Raw genomic sequence first — 18,837 nt, 5'->3', positions numbered from 1 at the left:
CATTTTTTTTCCACGCAGTATTTGCGCAGCGATTTTTCAAACGCATTTTTTTTTTGCAAAAATACATACTTTTTCATTTTAATGCACTGAAACACACTATATTGCCCAAATGTTTGATGAAATAAAAAAGATCATCCGAGGCCGAGTACACGACATTCTTTTTAAATTGCGCACAAATGCGCAGTGGCAACAAATGACATTTTTAAAAGACTTTAAAAGCCTCTACAGGTTACCACATTAGATTTACAGAGGAGGTCTACTGCTGAAATGACTGCCCTCGATCTGACCTTCGCGGTGATACCTCACATGCATGGTACAATTGCTGTTTACATATGACGCCAGATTGACGCTTGCGTTTGCCTTTGCGCAGGAGCAGGGTGGGACAGGGGTGTTTTTTTTATTATTATTACAGCCTGTTGGCTGAATGAAAAAAAAAAGAGATTGATCGGTGGGTATGCCCACCATTAGACCATTAGAATACCTCCCTTCATTCACCCACTTCTAATGATGGGCATACATGCACCATTTATATATGGGGGCATGGGGGCATCCTCCCGCAAAAAAGTTATGCCGCTCACACACGGTCGGACTTTTCCACTGGCAAGCCCCTGTCGGAATTTCGACCGTATTTACGCGGCATAAAAAGTTATGGCGCATACACATGGTCGGACTTTTCCACGGGCAACCTTCCGTCGGAATTTCGACCGTATGTACGCGTCATTAGGAGCAAAATCGCTCCTCCACCCCTAATGCCCCCATGCTTCGGCATATATGCTCTTTTTTTTAACTGTAGTGGTGAAATCACCTCCTACAGCGTTGGAGTCGCGGCTTTATGTATCGTGGGAGCAAAGGCTGTTGCTGTCACGCTAAATAAATCTGTGCTCCAACTGAATGAAGTACCTGCTAAGCAAATGATGGTTACCAATAAAACAAATATTACAGTATAACATGCCATACCTGCAAAGCAAATACAATAAAACATAGTAAAAATAGAGAGAACAATAGATATAGAACAATAGTGAGTGGACAGTAGAGAGTGAACATAAGAGAGAACAATAAAGAGAGAGGAGAAAAATCCAACCACAACTTATTTTGGATTTTTTATTTTAGATTGTTTTTGTGTTTTTGTGTGAGTTTTTTATTTTTTTTCCACTTTTTTTCACTTTTATAAAAACTGTAAAAAAAAACTATAAACTGAACTTTGCAGATTATGGTTTCTCAAAATGTAATGGCCATCACATCTTCCGAGACCCTGTGTTAGTGTGCCTAGGACTGTGTGGTGCTGTACCCTACGCTAAAACTCAACTAGTGTGTGGTAGCGTTTGAAACATTCACCAATGCAGAGACCAGGTTGGTCAGGACAGGAGGGACAATAAAAGCGGGTGTCACGCCTAAATCCGCGTTTGCTGCAGACACGACATCTTCTTTGGGGGGTTCTTTGGGTAGGGGTACCAGGGAGGACAAAAGGAAAATGCCTCTCATACAGCCGGCTCACTGCATTTGCGTTGGGAAATTGGGCAACAGCACCGTCTGGAAACAGAAGGGCTCCGACGATCTCTTCCTGGAATTTTAGGAAGGATCCAGTCCGTCCTGAAGCTCTGTATAGCACATGAGCGTTCAGCAAAGCCAATTGAAACAAATATACAGAAACTTTTTTGTACCAGTGTCTGGCCTTACGGGCAATTAGGTACGGCGCCAACAACTGGTCATTGAGGTCCACCCCTCCCATGTTAAGGTTGTACTCGTGGATACAGAGGGGTTTCTCCACAAAACCAGTCGCCGTAGGAATTTGGCCTGCCGTGTCTGCGTGAAGCGAGGACAGAACAAAAACATTCAGTGAATCCCTCCACTTCACTGCTAACAAATTATTACACTGTAAGCAGGCTCTCTCCCCCTGACTAAGACGAGATTCTACAAGCCGTTGGGGAAAGCCCCGGCGATCAGGTCGCACGGTGCCACATGCGCCAATTCCACAATCAAAAAGGTGACTAAAAAGTGGCACACTTGTGTAATAATTGTCCACATACAAGTGGTACCCCTTTCCGAATAAGGGTAACACCAATTCCCACACTACCTTACCAGCGCTCCCTATGTAATCTGGGCAGTTCTCCGGCTCTACGTGGCTATCTTTTCCATCGTAAACCATAAAGATAGGTGTATAGCCTGTTGCCCTGTCACAGAGCGTATACATCGTGACCCCGTATCTGACACGCTTGCTGGGAAGGTACTGTTTGAAAGACAAGTGGCCAGAAAACGTATTCAGGGACTCATCAACACAGACAACTTGATGGGGATTATACAAGGCTGCAAAACGTTCGTTGAAGTGGTTTACGAGGGGCCGAATTTTGTAGAGCCGATCGTATCCAGGGTCTCCCTGAGGACGACAGAGTTCATTGTCACTGAAATGCATGAACCGCAAGATCTTCTCGTATCGTGTCCTGGTCATGGAGGCAGAGAACACGGCATATGGTGAATTGGGTCAATGGACCAATATAACCGCAGCTAACTCTTTTTAGTAATGCCCATGAGGAGGGATAGGCCCAGGAAGGTTCTAAATTCGGAAACCGTAATTGGTTTCCAATCTCTGGCAAGGGACAGCTGGGGATTAGCGGCGATGTATTGACCAGCATACAAATTTCTTTGATCCACAATAGATCCATAGAGATCTTCGGTGAAAAACAGTGAATAAAAATCAAGTGACGTAAAATCAACTGTTTCCACCTGAATTTTGGGTTGGCCAGTGAATGGGGGAATTACGGGTGCTGCAGAAGTGGTGGGCACCAAATCAGGATTGGCGAATGCAGCAGGAAGGGCACTATGGGCATGACGGGCCTGTCTTTGTCTTCTTCTTCTTGGTGGCAGCGGGACACTACTTGTGCTTGCCACCTCGCCAGCTTCAACTGCACTTATGGGACTCGCCACGTCACCACGTGATACTGCAGTGCTGGATGTACGACCAGGATGTACTAGGCTGCTGGTGCTTGCCAGTTCACCAGAAGGAATAGCGGCACTAGTACTTCTCTGCTCCATATGATAGCCCTGTGGTTCTTGTACCTCAGCGACAGCAGAAGATCGGGGTCTAGTACGCCTGACCCTAGCAGGGACCACAACTTCATCGTCAGAGCTATCTGTCAGGGAGCCACTGTCGTCTACAGGATCGTATTCTGAGACAGAATCTGACAGATGCGTGACCTCCTCCTCACTATCTGTCAGGCTCAGAAACGTGTAGGCCTCTTCACTAGTGTACCTTCTATTTGCCATTTTGGGCTCTAAATTTAGGGGTACACTAGTAAGATTCAAAGGTAAAAAAGCACCTGACTGTCAGCGACTGAGTCAAACGCTACCAAAAAACTGTTAGCGATCGCAGAGATCAGGCCTGACTCTGCGAATGCTGCAGTTATGTGTTTTTGTGTTTTGTGACAGTGGTCGATCGATCGATACTGCACTTGGGTGGGCTGGGCGAAGGGGCTAAACGCAGGTGCGAACAGGTATCTGGGCTGATCCCACTAACAATGCATTTTGGGAACCCTAAACTGCAGGGGACGCTAGTATAGATCTGATCAGATCAGGTATCGATCCGTTCAGATACTATACCACTAAGGGAGGCGTATGGTGTGTGCGTGGGTGTTAGCGCTACTGGCACTAATCTGACGCTGCCTGGGGCGACGCAGACCCTATATGGCGCTAAAACCAAACTTTAATCACCCGCTGGGCAATCAGGGGGTTAAATCTTTATTGGGAAAAATATGGCGGGTGCCTTGATGCTATAAAACTGCTAAACTGTGTCACCCGTGACACTTATACTGTGATCACTGGTGACAGGGGGTAACCAAGGGGTTAAACCTTTATTGGAGGGTTAGGGGGGTCCCTAGACCTATTAGGGCCTAAGACTAATTACCCTAACAATTATTTTAGTCACTAATGACACTAGTACAGCAATCAGAAAAAATCTGATTGCTGTACTGGGTGACACAGTGACAGGCAGTGAAGGGGTTAATTGGGGGGGTGATTGGGGGGTGATCGGGGGTTGAATTGTGTGCCTACTTGACCTGGTGTCAGTGTAGTGTTGTGCAACTCACTTTTCAAATGTTCTCTCCTCTCGGTCTGGAATGAAAAGACAGACACGAGGGAGAGAACATCACTTCCCCTGTCAATGTTTACACTTAGAGACAAGGGAAGAAAACCATTGGCCAGGAGTGATCACCAGGTCCAGGCCAGATTTCATTGGCCTGGGCCTGGAGATTGATCAGTTCTAAAACGAATCTGATCATTGGGAACGGTGGGGGGGGGCGCACACCCCCTCTGCGTTCACGCACGTGACGTATACCTACTTGATCTCACGCAGGAGAGCCAACCTGCCACTGTTTAACTGTGGCGGCTGGTCGGCAACTAGTTAAGAAAAATAATGTGCAAAAATAACCTCAAAAAGAAGTTTAAAAATAAATTTAGAAAATTAATCTGGAAATTGCTTTATTCTCTAATCTCACCGTCTTTCTTCGCTGTTGTAGCCATCCACAGAGACCAGGATCCCTTGTATTCCATACCCCACTTCAGTTTCACCAATACTAACTTACTAGTAAGGCCATTGAGGAATGGTTTTGGGCTTAGTGGCGAACTCATTCTGCCACTGAAGCCACCGTTGATATACATGGATATAATGGATAGAGGTAATCTTGATGAAACAAGAATTGGCCTTTCTGTAAAAAAATAAAAGTATAGGCACCTGTCAAACAGGTGTGGAAAAATTGGGCTTTGGTGGTGCCTTCACATCGTAATCCTATAGAGGCACTCTTGATGAAAGCAAGAATTAGCCTTGCTGTAAAAAAAAAATCAAAATTATGTGCACCTGTTAAACAGGTGCAGCAAAATTGGTCCTTGAGTGTTAATTGTGCCCACACCAAAAAATGACTTCAAGATAAAATCAACACCCACAAAGCTAGGCAGCCTAGACAGTCCTGAAGAGATTCCAGATCCCAAAAACATTTAATTTGTGACATCAGCATCAGGGGCTTAATAGCCACTGCTAATTCAGGAGAAATGTCAGCCAGTAAATGGAGTCTGTGGACAGACACGCTCTTTTATGTGTCACATAACCTCTGGCAGCACTGAATGCCCATTCGCAAAGCATGCTGGATGTAGGGTAGTCCAGCAGCTTAATTGCATACTGGGGAAGTTCTGGCCAGTGGACTCTTCTCATTTCCAGTAAACCAGTGGATCGTCTACTGGAAAGCTCACCATGCCTGTTTTCCCCCCTGGATAATATTCCACCATATAATGCAGACACTGCCGATGGGATGTAAAAGCTGACAGCCCTGGGCATTGAGGACTATTTTTTTTTAATGCATCACTTAGGGGGCCCCTTCTCCACTGCTCCTCCATTGACCAACAGAAGCCTCAAAACTACCTTTATTATGAGACTGTAACCTATCAGATTCTGCAAAGGTGTTACATAAACTCCTCTTTAAGGTATCCTCAAAATATTTCATCCTGTGCTCCCTCTGCGAGGGCAGGTTGTGTTTTCTCTACTGTTTCATGATGGCTGCCTCTGGAGGACATCCTGCCTCATTGAGGTTGTGCTTCCCCCCTCAATTTCCTCCTCTGCTCTATCCAGTACTCAAGTCACGGCAGTGGCCTCATCAGCATTATTCCCCCCCATCCTCATAATTATGGGAGCCAACTTAGCAATACACTGCAGCTGGGGGAACATGACTGACAATTTGCTGTTTATCATTGTTATCCCCTCTCTGTGTTACTCTTCCTCAACCTCAGAAAAACCAACATTAGAATCTAGTAATGGCTAGAAGCAAGTGGCTAACGCTGTGTTCAAATAATTCTGCTAACTCTGCCATGCATGATGCTGGAGCTGTAGACAAGGAGGCAGAATAAGCCAGTCTGGCAGCTGTGGTGGACTGTGAACTAGTCTAACCTTGGATGGTAGAGGATGAGGATGGTTTAGTAAGCCAGTCCACCACCCCCTCTGCATTCTTTTGCTGGATAGCATGGGCAACATCACTAAACGTCCACCTTTGCCTGAGGACACAGACAATGCAGGCCCCCTAATTATAGAATTGGAACTCCAGAGGGCAGATTTGGTCGCTGGGTGATTTGTGAATGGCAGATGGGGCCCTGAATTAGATGTGGATTCCCGGTAAGTGATGGAGCAGGTGGACTATGTGGCCATCTTTGTTGGCGGTTGCCATGCCACCCCTATTGATTATTTTTTTAAGGTGATCTTAACCTTTAATGCTTTTTGAATAAAGCTGTTAGATCTCTCCTCTGCCCTTAAAGCATTTGACCACACCAAGATCAATATAATAAGATGCTTTCCTAATTTTCCTATGGCAGTGTTTATATCCGGCAAAACCAAAGATGCAATGCTCATAGCTTCTGGTTTCTTAGGCAGTAGAGATGATTGGAGCTATTTTGGTCTCCGATGAGCTCTATGGTAGCTGGCAAAACCACTGCCTGCATTCTCGGGTTCCTTGGTGGGACAGGAGAGCCTGAGAAAACCATGGAAGGTGTCAGGAGAGGGGATGCCCCCCCCAGTGCTTGTAAAAGCAGTCTAGTGGCTAATTAGCAGCTAGGATTGCTTTTATATGAAAGCTGACAACCGGCTTTAAGAAACAATACCAAGATGATGCCTAAACCTGCAGACATCATTCTGGTATAACCAATAACTACTTGAAGTCCAGCAACATACCAGTATGTCCCTATGTAGTCTGGGCAGGCAGGGGGCTCCACACTGCTATCTTTTCCCTCGTAAACCAAGTTAACTCCATGTATAGCCTGTTGCCCTGTCACAGAGTTTATGCATTTTGAGCCCATATCTGGCACGCTTGCTGGCGAGAAACTGTTTAAAAACAATGCGGACAGAAAACTTAATCAGGGAATTTTGTGAAGATAATCATATCCATGGTCACCCCATATCAGGACACGTACTTACCGAGACGGCTGTGGACGGCTCACCTTTGCGGACTGGCGCTAACCTTCCTCCAAGGGTGGAAACAGAGAGAGGGAAGCACCAGAAGGCACCGGCACCGGAGGGTAGCTGGGTAGTAGCCGAGGTGAAGATCACAAGTGTGGGATCCGGAACCACAGGATATGTTTGAAGCCGGAAGCCAATGCAAAGTCAATCAGGAGCAGGAATAAGGAAGTCCAAGAAGCAAGCCAGGTTCAGGGAATGGAGACAGCAGCAAGTCCGAGATTCAAGCCGGGATCAGGGTTCACAGAGAAAAGCGAGTCCAAAGTCCAGAGCCGGGGTCAGGGGTAAGAGAAGGCAGCAATCCGATAAACGAGCCGAGGTCAGGTATCTAGTCAAGCAATCAGGTAATCCAGGTCAAGAGGTTAGTTCAAGGGATAAAGCACATACAGGAACTGATGACAAACCAGCAATTAGCAAAGGGGAAGGGGCTGGCTTAAATAGGCCGCACTGGCCACTGATTGGTCCACAGAAGTACAGGTTCAGGACCAGGTTCCAACGGACAGCACACATAATAGCACTGAGCAGTGGCTCAGAGACAAAAGAGCTGGACCTGCAATGGAGAGATCCTGGGTTCGATTCCACCCAGGACCAACTGGGGAAAGAGACCGTGGAAGGTCTGCGCCCTGACACCCCAAGGAGGACAGAGTTCATTGTCGTTGAAGTGCATAAACCACGATATTTGCTTGTATCTATGCCTGGCCATGGTAGTAGAGAACATGGGCATATGATGAATTGGGTCAGTGGACCATAATGACCGCAACTCATTCCTTTTAGTAATGCCCATGTTGAGGGATAGGTCCCAAAAGGTCTTAAATTCGGGAACCAGTATAGGTTTTCAGCCAAACTGTCTGGCATGGGTCAAATTTGTGTTTGTGGCGATGAATTGATTAGTATATAATTTGCTTTGATCCACAATATATCCATACATATGTACCGTAAGAAACAGCTAAAAAAACAAAAGGGGTTAAATCGTCTGTTTCCACCTCAATTCTGGGTTGGCCAGTGAATGGGGAAAGTACGGGCACTGCAGAATCTGTGGGCTGACACTCTGCTGAATACAAGAATCATGCGATTGTAGCACTTCAGCAAGAGAGGAACGGGCTCTGGTATGCATGACCTTGGCATGGACCTCTACATGTTGAAATACTGAGCCTGAATCTGACAGTAAGGACTTCACATCGCTCTTATCAGTCATGCTCAGTATCCTATAGGCCTCTTTACAAGAGTACCTTTCCTTTGACATTTTGTCCAATAAATGTACAGGTACCTAGTGTGACTGTTTGAACCACTACAAAAATATGTAACTGCTAATGCTAGCAAAGATCAGGCCTGACACTGCTAATACTGTGGTTTTGTGTACTGTGTATAGGAAGTGACAGTGATCTACTGATCCTGCTAACATTGCTTTTTTGGGAACATTATACTATTGGGGGCACTAGTATAATTATGATCATATCTAAGATATTGATCCATTCAGACACTATACTAGTAATGGAGGTTTATAGTGTGTGTGTGTTAGTGTTACTGGCAATCAAAGGGTTAAAACCTGATGCTGTCTGGGATTGATGCTAACTGATGCTGAAGCTAACTGGCAATTCCCGTGACACTAATTCAGTGATCAGAAAAAATATCTGTTCACTGTACTAATGACACTGTGACAAGGAGTGAAAGGGTTAACTGGGGGGCGAGAAGAGGGTTAAAACTGTATTAGGGAATATGTGGTGGGACCCTGACACTATTTAAGACTGACACTAATGCTAACTAGCTAACTAGCATCACTGTGACACTAATACAGTGATCAGAAAAATAATATGTACACTGTACTAATGACTCCTGTGACGGGAAGTGAAATAATTAACTGGGGGTGATCGGGGGGTTAGATCTTTATTTAGGGAATAAATGACAGGTACCCTAAACATATCTGGGACTAATGCTAACTGCTTCTAACTTCCTCTAATGCTAACTGGAGTCACCAGTGACACCAATACAGTGATCAGTAAAAATCTGTACACTGTACTTGGCAACACTGTGACAGGGAGTGAAAGAGTTAACTGGGGGGGAGGGGGTGTCAAGGGGTTAAATGTGTGACTATGCGATCTATTGTCAGTGTAGTGCTTGTGTACTCAAGGTAGATGCTCTCTCCTCTCATGTTGGAACCGAAAAGGACTCCAGGAGAGGAGATTGCATAATTTCCTGTGCCTGTGTTTACATTACACAGGCACAGAACATTTTGCCAATGGTCAGAACCAATCAGCAGGTCCAGGCCATAAATCATTCGCCTGGACCTGATGACTGATCAGTTCTATATCAAATCAAATTGCTGTGAGGATGGCGGATGTGTGCGCCCCCTAGCTGCGAGCATGAATCACGCACCTGTGCATGATTGTACACAGTCGGACTGCCCTGCTGCAGTATATGTACGTAGGGCAGTCCAGAAGTGGTTAAAGATACAGATTTTTTCAGTTTATTCTAATTAAAATATTTTAAACACATTTTAAGTGAGATGGAAGTTTGTACTAGGCACTCCTAACCACACGCTCAGAACTCATACACAATATAGGATGGTGAATAGAAGTGTGTATATCAGTTTGCCATTTTTTTGGTTGTATGGAAAAATGTTCACAGTTTTATACTAACCACTTTATTCTACATTCTAAATGGATCATAAAATATTATCTTAAATGCCATGGCATTAAGATTCTGAACAGCTGGGGACTATACATGATGCTATATATAAGATATTAGATTGCACATATTGTTGGACAAGAGCAACAGTGTGAATCTTTTTCTGTATGCCATCTTTTGGCAGCTACTGACAGGATGTCTGCAGTGTCTTTCATATAATTGGTGTTTTTCATAATGAAGTTGTAAATTGTTTAAGCATAAGGAGCTCATTTGAAAGAATGCATTATTTTATGGCCATTACTTTACGTGTTCACTATGTGAGGGTACTCTGGGTCAGCAATAGACAAGTGGCCTGCGATGCCCCTCAAAAGGATACTACCCATATTGTATTCAACATCAGTTTCTCTGGGCACTTATTGGCAGCTCTATAATAAAGGTCTGGCTGTCCCTGATTTGAATAGCTCCTATTGATTACACTAACAGACTTTCCTACATTATCTGCAACTTACGAATGCATGCATTACCCTTTCAAAGATCATCTATATGACTGAATAGCAGAATATAAAAATAATGATTTGAACTTTATACTGACCAACAAGGAATTTAGTGTATATATATATATATATATATATATATATATATATATATATATATATATATATATATATATATATATATACTATAGTCCATCTATCTATCTATCTATCTATCTATCTATCTATCTAGCTATATATATGTATATATATATATATATATATATATATATATATATATATATATATATACATACATATATATATATACATACATATATATATATACATATATATATATACATATATATATATATATATATATATATATATATATATATATATATATATATATATATATATATATATATAAACTTTGGTGAGCGGGCAAAACGCATTTCTTTCATATGGGATTCATATTGATTATAATAGAATGGCACAATCATAAAACAAAACATGGCACCAAGTAAACAAATTAAAGGACCCCTGTTCAAAAGTATTCATACCCGTAGTTCTTCACCCTGAATAATTATTTTGGCAGTTGTGACTGCAATCTTTCTTGGTCTACCTAATCATGGCTTGGTATCACAATATCCCCTAATTGTCCCTTTTTTAATAAGTGATTGAACAGAACTGACTGGCATATTCAAGGCTTTGGATATCTTTTTATATCCTTTCCCATCTTGATAAAGTTATATTACCTTGTTACACAGGTCTTTTGACAGATATTTTCTGCTCCCCATGGCTCGGTATCTCCCCATGACTCAAGCCTCGTACACACGACAAAGTTTCTCGGCAAAAACCAGCAAGAAACTTGCCTTTTTTTTTTCTGAGGAAACCGGTCGTGTGTACACTTTTCGACAAGGAAACTGTCGAGGATCTCGTCGAGCCAAAAAGAGAGCATGTCTTCTTTTTCCTCGACGGCAATGGAGAAATTTGGCTCGCCGAGATCCTCGACAGCCTAACAAGGAACTCGACGAGCAAAACGATGTGTTTCGCCCGTCGAGTTCCTCGGTCGTGTGTACGAGGCCTAAGTATCTATCCTGCTCAGTACATCCCGGTAAGAACTAACAAACTTATTGAGTATTTATACATAGACACTTTTTGCAATTTAAAAAGACACAGATGTGGGAAATTAACCTTTAATTGTCATTTTAACCTGTGTGCGTCGCGTAGTGTGTCTGTACCAATGCTAAATATTCCAGGATATGTAAACTTTTGATCATGGCCATTTGGGTTATTTCTGTTATCATTCTATTGTCATCCAATCACTATCCTTACATAAAAAAATGTTTATGGCATTATCCGTCATATTTTCAATGTCAGTGACAACATTTCACAATTTCTGACAGGGTATGTAAACATTTGAGTACAACTGTATATATACTATGTATATGTTTAAAATCACGTTGACTTGAATTTTTCTAAGGGATTCATCGTAATAAAATATATTGTGACATTATGAAAGGCGAGGTGATTGATGGAAGTTATTTTTTACCTTGCCTGCCTTTATTTGCAGAGAACTAAGGTGGAATCTGGCCTGGGTTTTACCAGTCACCTTGGCAGTGTTGGTTACTCTTGGCCTGGCACTCAGGAAGACAAAACCTGAAAGAGCTGCTTATACGAAGTTTGGTTTGTGAGAGAAAGAAAAAAAGGTTTGCATTAACTTTGTTTTGTGGGTGACTGAGAGAAGTCCTTCACATGCCAGTTAGGAACCTACAATGTTTAGTTAGTGCCTGGATGGCAAGGATGTATTTTCTGTTTTGTTTGTTTGATTTTTATGCAACCTTTTAAAATAAAACGGGCTACAAGTCGGATTTTAAGAAAACCTGCCGCTTGGACTACCTTTTTCCCAGGGAAGGTAATATTCATTGCGCTAACCCCTAACAATATGTATAGCCCCACTTTTTTCTTTTTTTTTTGTAGTTTTGGGTAGAATGTGGAAATGGGTTAAAACACCTGTCAATGTATCACTGTCTGTGTCCTGATATTGTCCTGGTAACCATTGTTGGTGTAACAGAACATAAGGAAATAATGGAAAATCCTAAATTGAATTAATGCAAAACAATAAAACCAGGGAATCTTTCAATGGGGACATTTGTTCTGTAGACCAATGTTTCTCAACTCCAGTCCTCATCCCCCCCCCCCCTCAACGGGTCATGTTTTAAGGCATTATTAATTTTCACAGGTGATTTGATCAGTTTCACTGCCTTAGTAATTACCACAGCCATTTTATCTGAGGGAAATCCTGAAGACATGACCTGTTGGGGGTACTTGAGGACTGGAGTTAAGAAACATTACTGTAGACCAGTGGTTCTCAAACCTGTCCTCAAGTACCTCCAACAGGCTATGTTTTGGAAATATCTCATAGATAAAGTAGCTGTCCAAAATACCAAGCCATTGACTCTGATTTAAAGCCTGTGCAAGATAAAGGAAAACCTGCAAACATGGCCTGTTTGGGGTACTTAAGGACAAGGCTGAGAACCACTGCTTTAGACAACTGTCTAAGAGTGAAATTCTCCTAACATTTTTCTCTCACTTTCTCATCTGTATCCATGACAGGAAGTAAAATGAAATCACACAAAAAAAAAAAAAATATTGGAGTTTTAACCCTTCCCTATTCCAAGAAAAAAAAAGACTAAAAATACATAGCTAAATCCACAGATGGAATACATATGTGACAGCTGTTTTATCTTGCAAAGGATTTGTATTTCTTTCTATTTAGTCCTGTGATTTTCACCGATCTTCCACACAGCACAGTTGCCAGTCAGAATATGAGACCTGATTTTTCTCTGCTGCTATTAAGCAACACATATTTGTCTTTCCTCTCATTTGTGATTGAACAGTAAGAAGAGAAGACAGTTACCTGTTTATCTCATCTTTCTGTCCTTTGCCTCCCCCAACTATGAGTATTCTTCTGCTTAGTACATGAACATAGCAACACAATTGATTATCTCGACAGAATGCTATGTCAGGCAAGGTTTTGATACATAATAAATAACACACAAGCAATATATTTATATATATATATATATATATATATATATATATATATATATATATATATATATATATATATATATAAAATGTGCAGTGGCACTTGGCAGAGTGAGGAAAGTATTCTCAGTCTTTCCACAACTGCGCCTTATGACACCTCAGAACCGATGAGGAGGCTAGAAACTGGCAGTGAGGTCGTTAACCAACCGTTGCATGCACAATGCCAATAGGTAGATCACTATTGATGTGTATAGAAGAAAATTCAAATCTCAGTAACAGAACGTTAACACTAGGTCTTCCAATAATTGAGAAAAAAACGGATAATGCTCAAGAAGTAGGCTAAATTGATCCATTGGCAATGGTAAGTTAAATCAATTGATCCAGAAAATCTGGTAATCTCAGTAATTTTGTATTAATTGCCTCAAAAATGCCAGGATGCCACAGCTACCTCAATGGTACAGTAATATGCTGACACAAAAAAAAATATTATGTTACTTTGTCCCTGTTAGCAATTGCAAGCTGTCCTTTATTTATTTGAGTCAGACATCAGTTTCCCTTGCCGACATCTCTTTTGGAAGTGGAGACTAGTGATACAGCATTTCTGCTTTCACTGACTGCTCTTCTTGATGTTTTTTCATCTTGCCAATGCAGTTTTGTGCAACTTGAGAGAATTCTGGCATTGGATTTCCAATAGGAAGCGTCTACATTATTCAGAAAATAAGTGTCCTCTTATTCTACAGTAAGGAAGAGCTTAAGTGTAAGCTCTAAGGCCTTGTACACACGACCGAACATGTCTGCTGAAACTGGTCCGCAGACCAGTTTCAGCGGACAGATCCGACCGTGTGCACAGCCTAGCAGACAGGTTTCCAGCAGACAAAAGTTTTAAAGCATGCTTTAAAACTTGTCTGCTGGAAACCCGTCCGTCCGACATATCCGCTGGTTAGTACACCTAACCAGCGGACAGAAATCTCCCGCATGCGTCGAATGGGTTCGACGAATGCGTGGAAGTATTTTACTTCCTGGTTTGGTGATGTGGCGGCGTCATCGTCACCGCCGCGTCACCGCGCTGTCTGTCCGCAGGGATTTCGGTTTGATGGTGTGTACAGCCATCAGACCAAAATCTCCCAGCGGACATGTCCGATGAAAACGGTCCGCGGACCGTTTTCATCGGACATGTTCTTTCGTGTGTACAGGGCCTTAAGGTTTGGTCAGAGAACAAATTGGATGAACACTCGCACATTTACCAATTTGGTGGGAGTCAAACATCATGAATAATAGCAGCAAATAATCACAAACCCCTATCATGGACAAATACCTATAACCCCCGGGTCACCCCCAGAAGCACCCATGTCATCATCAACATGTGGACAAGGTACTCAATGTGCTATGCCAGGAAGCATGTGGCCTGGTATGGTTTGGGGGCTTGCTTGTACCATCTATACTGGCCTAGCATCTGCATGTTCACAGAAGAGTTTTTCTTGATTTTTGTGTGGCTCTTTCTCTCTTAAAATCCATGCCAAATCTAAAGGGTCTGAAATATAATTTGGGAGATCATGTGTTGTTTTTTGTGTGGCTTCCCCCTTAAACTTCATACCAGACCTGAATGGCCTAAAGGAATTTATTTTGTATGTGGGAGTCCCCCATTACCTTATCTAGATGAAGGTTATGGTATATATGAAAGAATATATATATATATATATATATATATATATATATATATATATATATATGAAAGAATCCCTTGCTACATTGTTTACAAACATAATGAAGCAGCTGGGAGCTTTCTTTCTGCTGGCAATTTAAAGGGGTTGCAAAGGTTAGTTTTTTATTTTCTAAATAGGTTTCTTTAAGCTAGTGCATTGTTGGTTCACTTATCTTTTCCTTTGATTTCCCTTCTAAATGTTTTTTTTTCTTTGTTTTCTTTGTCTGAATTTCTCACTTCCTGTTCCTCCTCAGTAAGCTGTTCAGTAAGCTGTTCTGGCTGACTAAACACCGCTCGGATGATGGTGGCAAGTTTACTGAGGAGAAACAGGAAGTGAGAAATTCAGACAAAGAAAAAAAACATTTAGAAGGGAAATCAAAGAAAAAGATAAGAGAACCAACAATGCACTAGCTTAAAGGAACCTATTTAGAAAATAAAAAATAAACCTTTACAACCCCTTTAAATACTTTTCCTTGTAAATGTCCGATTTTTCTGTAGTAAGTTGTGTACATTGCACATACACTATGGGCCAAATTCACATAGAACTGCGGCAGCGTAACGTATCGTAGATGCGTTACACTGCCGCAAGTTTTCATCGCAAGTGCCTGATTCACCAAGCACTTGCATGAAAACTAATGCCGGCGTAAGCCCGCGTAATTCAAAGGGGCGTGTGCCTTTTAAATTAGGCGCGCTCCCGCGCCGGACCTACTGCGAATGCTCCGTTTTGAAATTCCTGCCGTGCTTTGCGCAAAGTGACGTCATTTTTTCGAATGGCGACGTGCGTATCGTACTTTCGTGTTCCCGGACGTCTTACGCAAGAAAAAAAAAATTTACATTTCGACGCGGGAACGACGGCCATACTTTATACAGCCCATACGTGGGCTGTGTAAAGTTAGGGCAGGTAAAACGACGAATAAAATTGCGACGGGAAACTAGACTAGCGACGACGTACCGAACGTGAAAAACCGTCATGGATCGCTGTAAAACCACATTTGCATACCCGACGCTGGAATACGATGCGAACTCCACCCAGCGGCGGCCGCGGTATTGCATCCTAAGATCCGACAGTGTAAAACAATTACACCTGTCGGGTCTAAGGGCTATCTATGCGTAACTGATTCTATGAATCAGTCACATAGATACTCTGAGAGATACGACGGAGTATCTGAGATACTCTGTCGTATCTCTGCTGTGAATCTGGCCCTATATTACTACAAGTATTGGGGCACCTGCCTTTACAAGCACATGAAGTTTAATGGCACCCCAGTCTTTGTCCTTGGGGTTCAATACATAGTTGGCCCACCCTATTGCAGCTATACCAGTTTCAGCTTTTCTGGGAGGGCTTTCTACGAGGTTAAGGAGTATGTCTGTGGGAATGTTTGACCAATCTTCCAAAAGCGCATTTGTGAGGTCAGGCACTGATGTGGATGATAAGCCCTGGCTTGCAATCTCTGTTCTAATTCATCTCAAAGGTGTTCTATTTGGTTGAGGTTAGGACTCTCTGCAGGCCAGTCAAGTTCCTCCACCCCAAAGTCACTCACCCATGTCTTTATGGACCTTGCCTTGTGCACTAGTCCAAATCATTTGGTGAAGGGGGATTATAGTGTGGGGTTGTTTTTCAGGGGTTGGGTTTAGCCCCATAGTTGCAATGAAGGGAGATCTTAAAGTAATACTAAAGTAAATATTTTTTGCTTAAAAAGAAAAAAAACATACATGTTATACTTATCTGTGCAGGGTTTTGCACAGAACAGCACAGTTCCTCCTCTGCTTGTGTTCCTCTTCAGTGCACCTGGTCCCTTCCTCCTGACAAGTGCCCCTGTAGCAAGCAACTTCCAGTGCTAATAGGTCTTTAAAGGTGGGGAGTAACAGATGTCAGATAAAATAGTGGTGTGAAAGGTATATATGGTATCCCAGAACTTGATGGATGCTGCCTTCCTCAGATAGGATAATTCAAAAGGAAATACAAGAAAAGCAGAAATGTAAGGCGTGCACACCTAGTGCATTACCAGAGATAATTTATTAAGAAGAAACTCTTGTATAAAAGTGAGTACTCACAAAATGCAACTGACAAAAGGCCATAAACACAGTGCTAGCCTAGCTAAAGGGGATGCACCCCTAAAATGTGTTAGCTGCACCCTGTGTTTATGGCCTATTTGTCAGTTGTATTTTGTGAGTACTCGCTTTTACACAAAGGTTTATTATTATTAACTTATTTCTGGTAATGCACTAGGTGTGCGCGCCTTCCATTTCTGTTTTACCTTTGGAATGAATTAGAGCGGAGACTGTAAGTCAGGCCTTTTTGTCCATATCACAAATGCACTTCTGGAAGAATGGTCAAACATTCCCATAGACACACTTCTAAACTTTGTGGACAGCCTTCCCAGAAAAGTTGAAGCTGTTAAAGCTGCAAAGGGTGGGCCAACTCAATATTGAACCCTATGGTATAAGATTGGAATGTCATTAGAGTTCATGTGCATGTAAAGGCAGGTGTGCCAATATTTTTTTGTAATATATTTGCCACTTCACAGGTAGGGTCATAGCATCCCCTAAGCATGTTATTTATTGGAGTGTTGCATTGTTAATGTTTCACTTAAAAGGAGAAGTACAGCTAAAGCTACAGTTTGTTTGCTGTCGGCTGACATCACAGAGTCGGTCCAAACTTGGGAAAGATCATGACCATATGGTTGGGATCTGCCCACATGCTTGGACCGACACCCGACTGAGGCCTCGTACACACGACCGAGAAACTCGACGGGCGAAACACATCGTTTTGCTCGTCGAGTTCCTTGTGAAGCCATCGAGAAACTCGACAAGCCAATTTTCTCCATTCCCGTCAAAGAAATAGAGAACATGCTCTCTTTTTGGCTCGTCGAGTTTCTCGACAGTTTCCTCAACGAAAATGTACACACGACTGGTTTCCTCTGCAAAAAAAATTCTCCCAGCAAGTTTCTTGCTCGTTTTTGCTGAGAAACTTGGTCGTGTGCACGAGTCCTCAGCCTCTCAGCCAGCCTCTAAGAGCCTGAGCTAGCCACTCCCGCCCCCTCCACAGCCTAGTGCTCCAAAGAGCATGAGGAGGGTAGAGCAGATAGCCAGTGATTGACAGTAACCAGCTCTCTGCTCATGAAGCTGTAAGAACTGAGCAATCCATGGTGTTTGATCGCTCGGTTCTCAGTATTAGAGCCAGTGAACTGGTGCTGCATCCAGCTAGGTAAGTATGATTTTAAAAAAAATCATTAAACATTAGTAAACGTACAACTCTCAGCCCCCAAAAATGTACAAAATATTGGTACATGTTCCCCACAGCAGTGCCCAGCATTCCATAACATTTTTTTTGCTCAATATCTTGCCTATTAGCCCAGAACATGGCCAGAAATGATTGTCTCCCATTGACTTTGGCACCCAAACTTTGAACCCTGCTCAAACTGAACAAAGGTATGATTGTCTCATCACTAATCATAAATTGGAGGTGCAGCAGCAAAACACCTGTCTTACTGAGAAAAAAGAAGACCAATGATCCTGACTAAAACCTACGGATTATATCAGATTGAGTAATTGTATGTGTATAACGAAAGCCCCGTACACACGGTCGGACCTTTGTCCGACCAAAATCACATCGGAATTCCAATGGAATTCTATTGGAGTAAAAGAGAACATGTTCTCTATCTAAACTCTGATGGAATTCATCTGAATTTCCGATGGAAATAATTAGATGGGGCATACGTCTGATTTTTTCCACCGGGAATTCTGATCGTGTGTACGGGGCAAAATAAGATAAAACAAACAAAAACGGCTGCAGGTATAAATTCAGAGAAATAATCGCAGCAGGCTTTCAAACTCATGGTCATTCTGCATTCCTGAAGCTTATCTACCTGTTCTTACCTTCTGCACATTTCTATTGGCCATAATAATGGGTTAATAGGAGTGTAAGGGAGGAGCAGGAGGTAGGAGGCAACATACAATCTCTAAAAATAGAGTGGAATGTGTCTATAAAGGGAGAT

This window comes from Rana temporaria, chromosome 5 (genome assembly GCF_905171775.1).
Source record: "Rana temporaria chromosome 5, aRanTem1.1, whole genome shotgun sequence".
Lineage (NCBI taxonomy): Eukaryota > Metazoa > Chordata > Amphibia > Anura > Ranidae > Rana > Rana temporaria.
The sequence above is the reverse complement of the archived record's forward strand: the minus strand, read 5'-3'. Positions refer to the sequence as shown.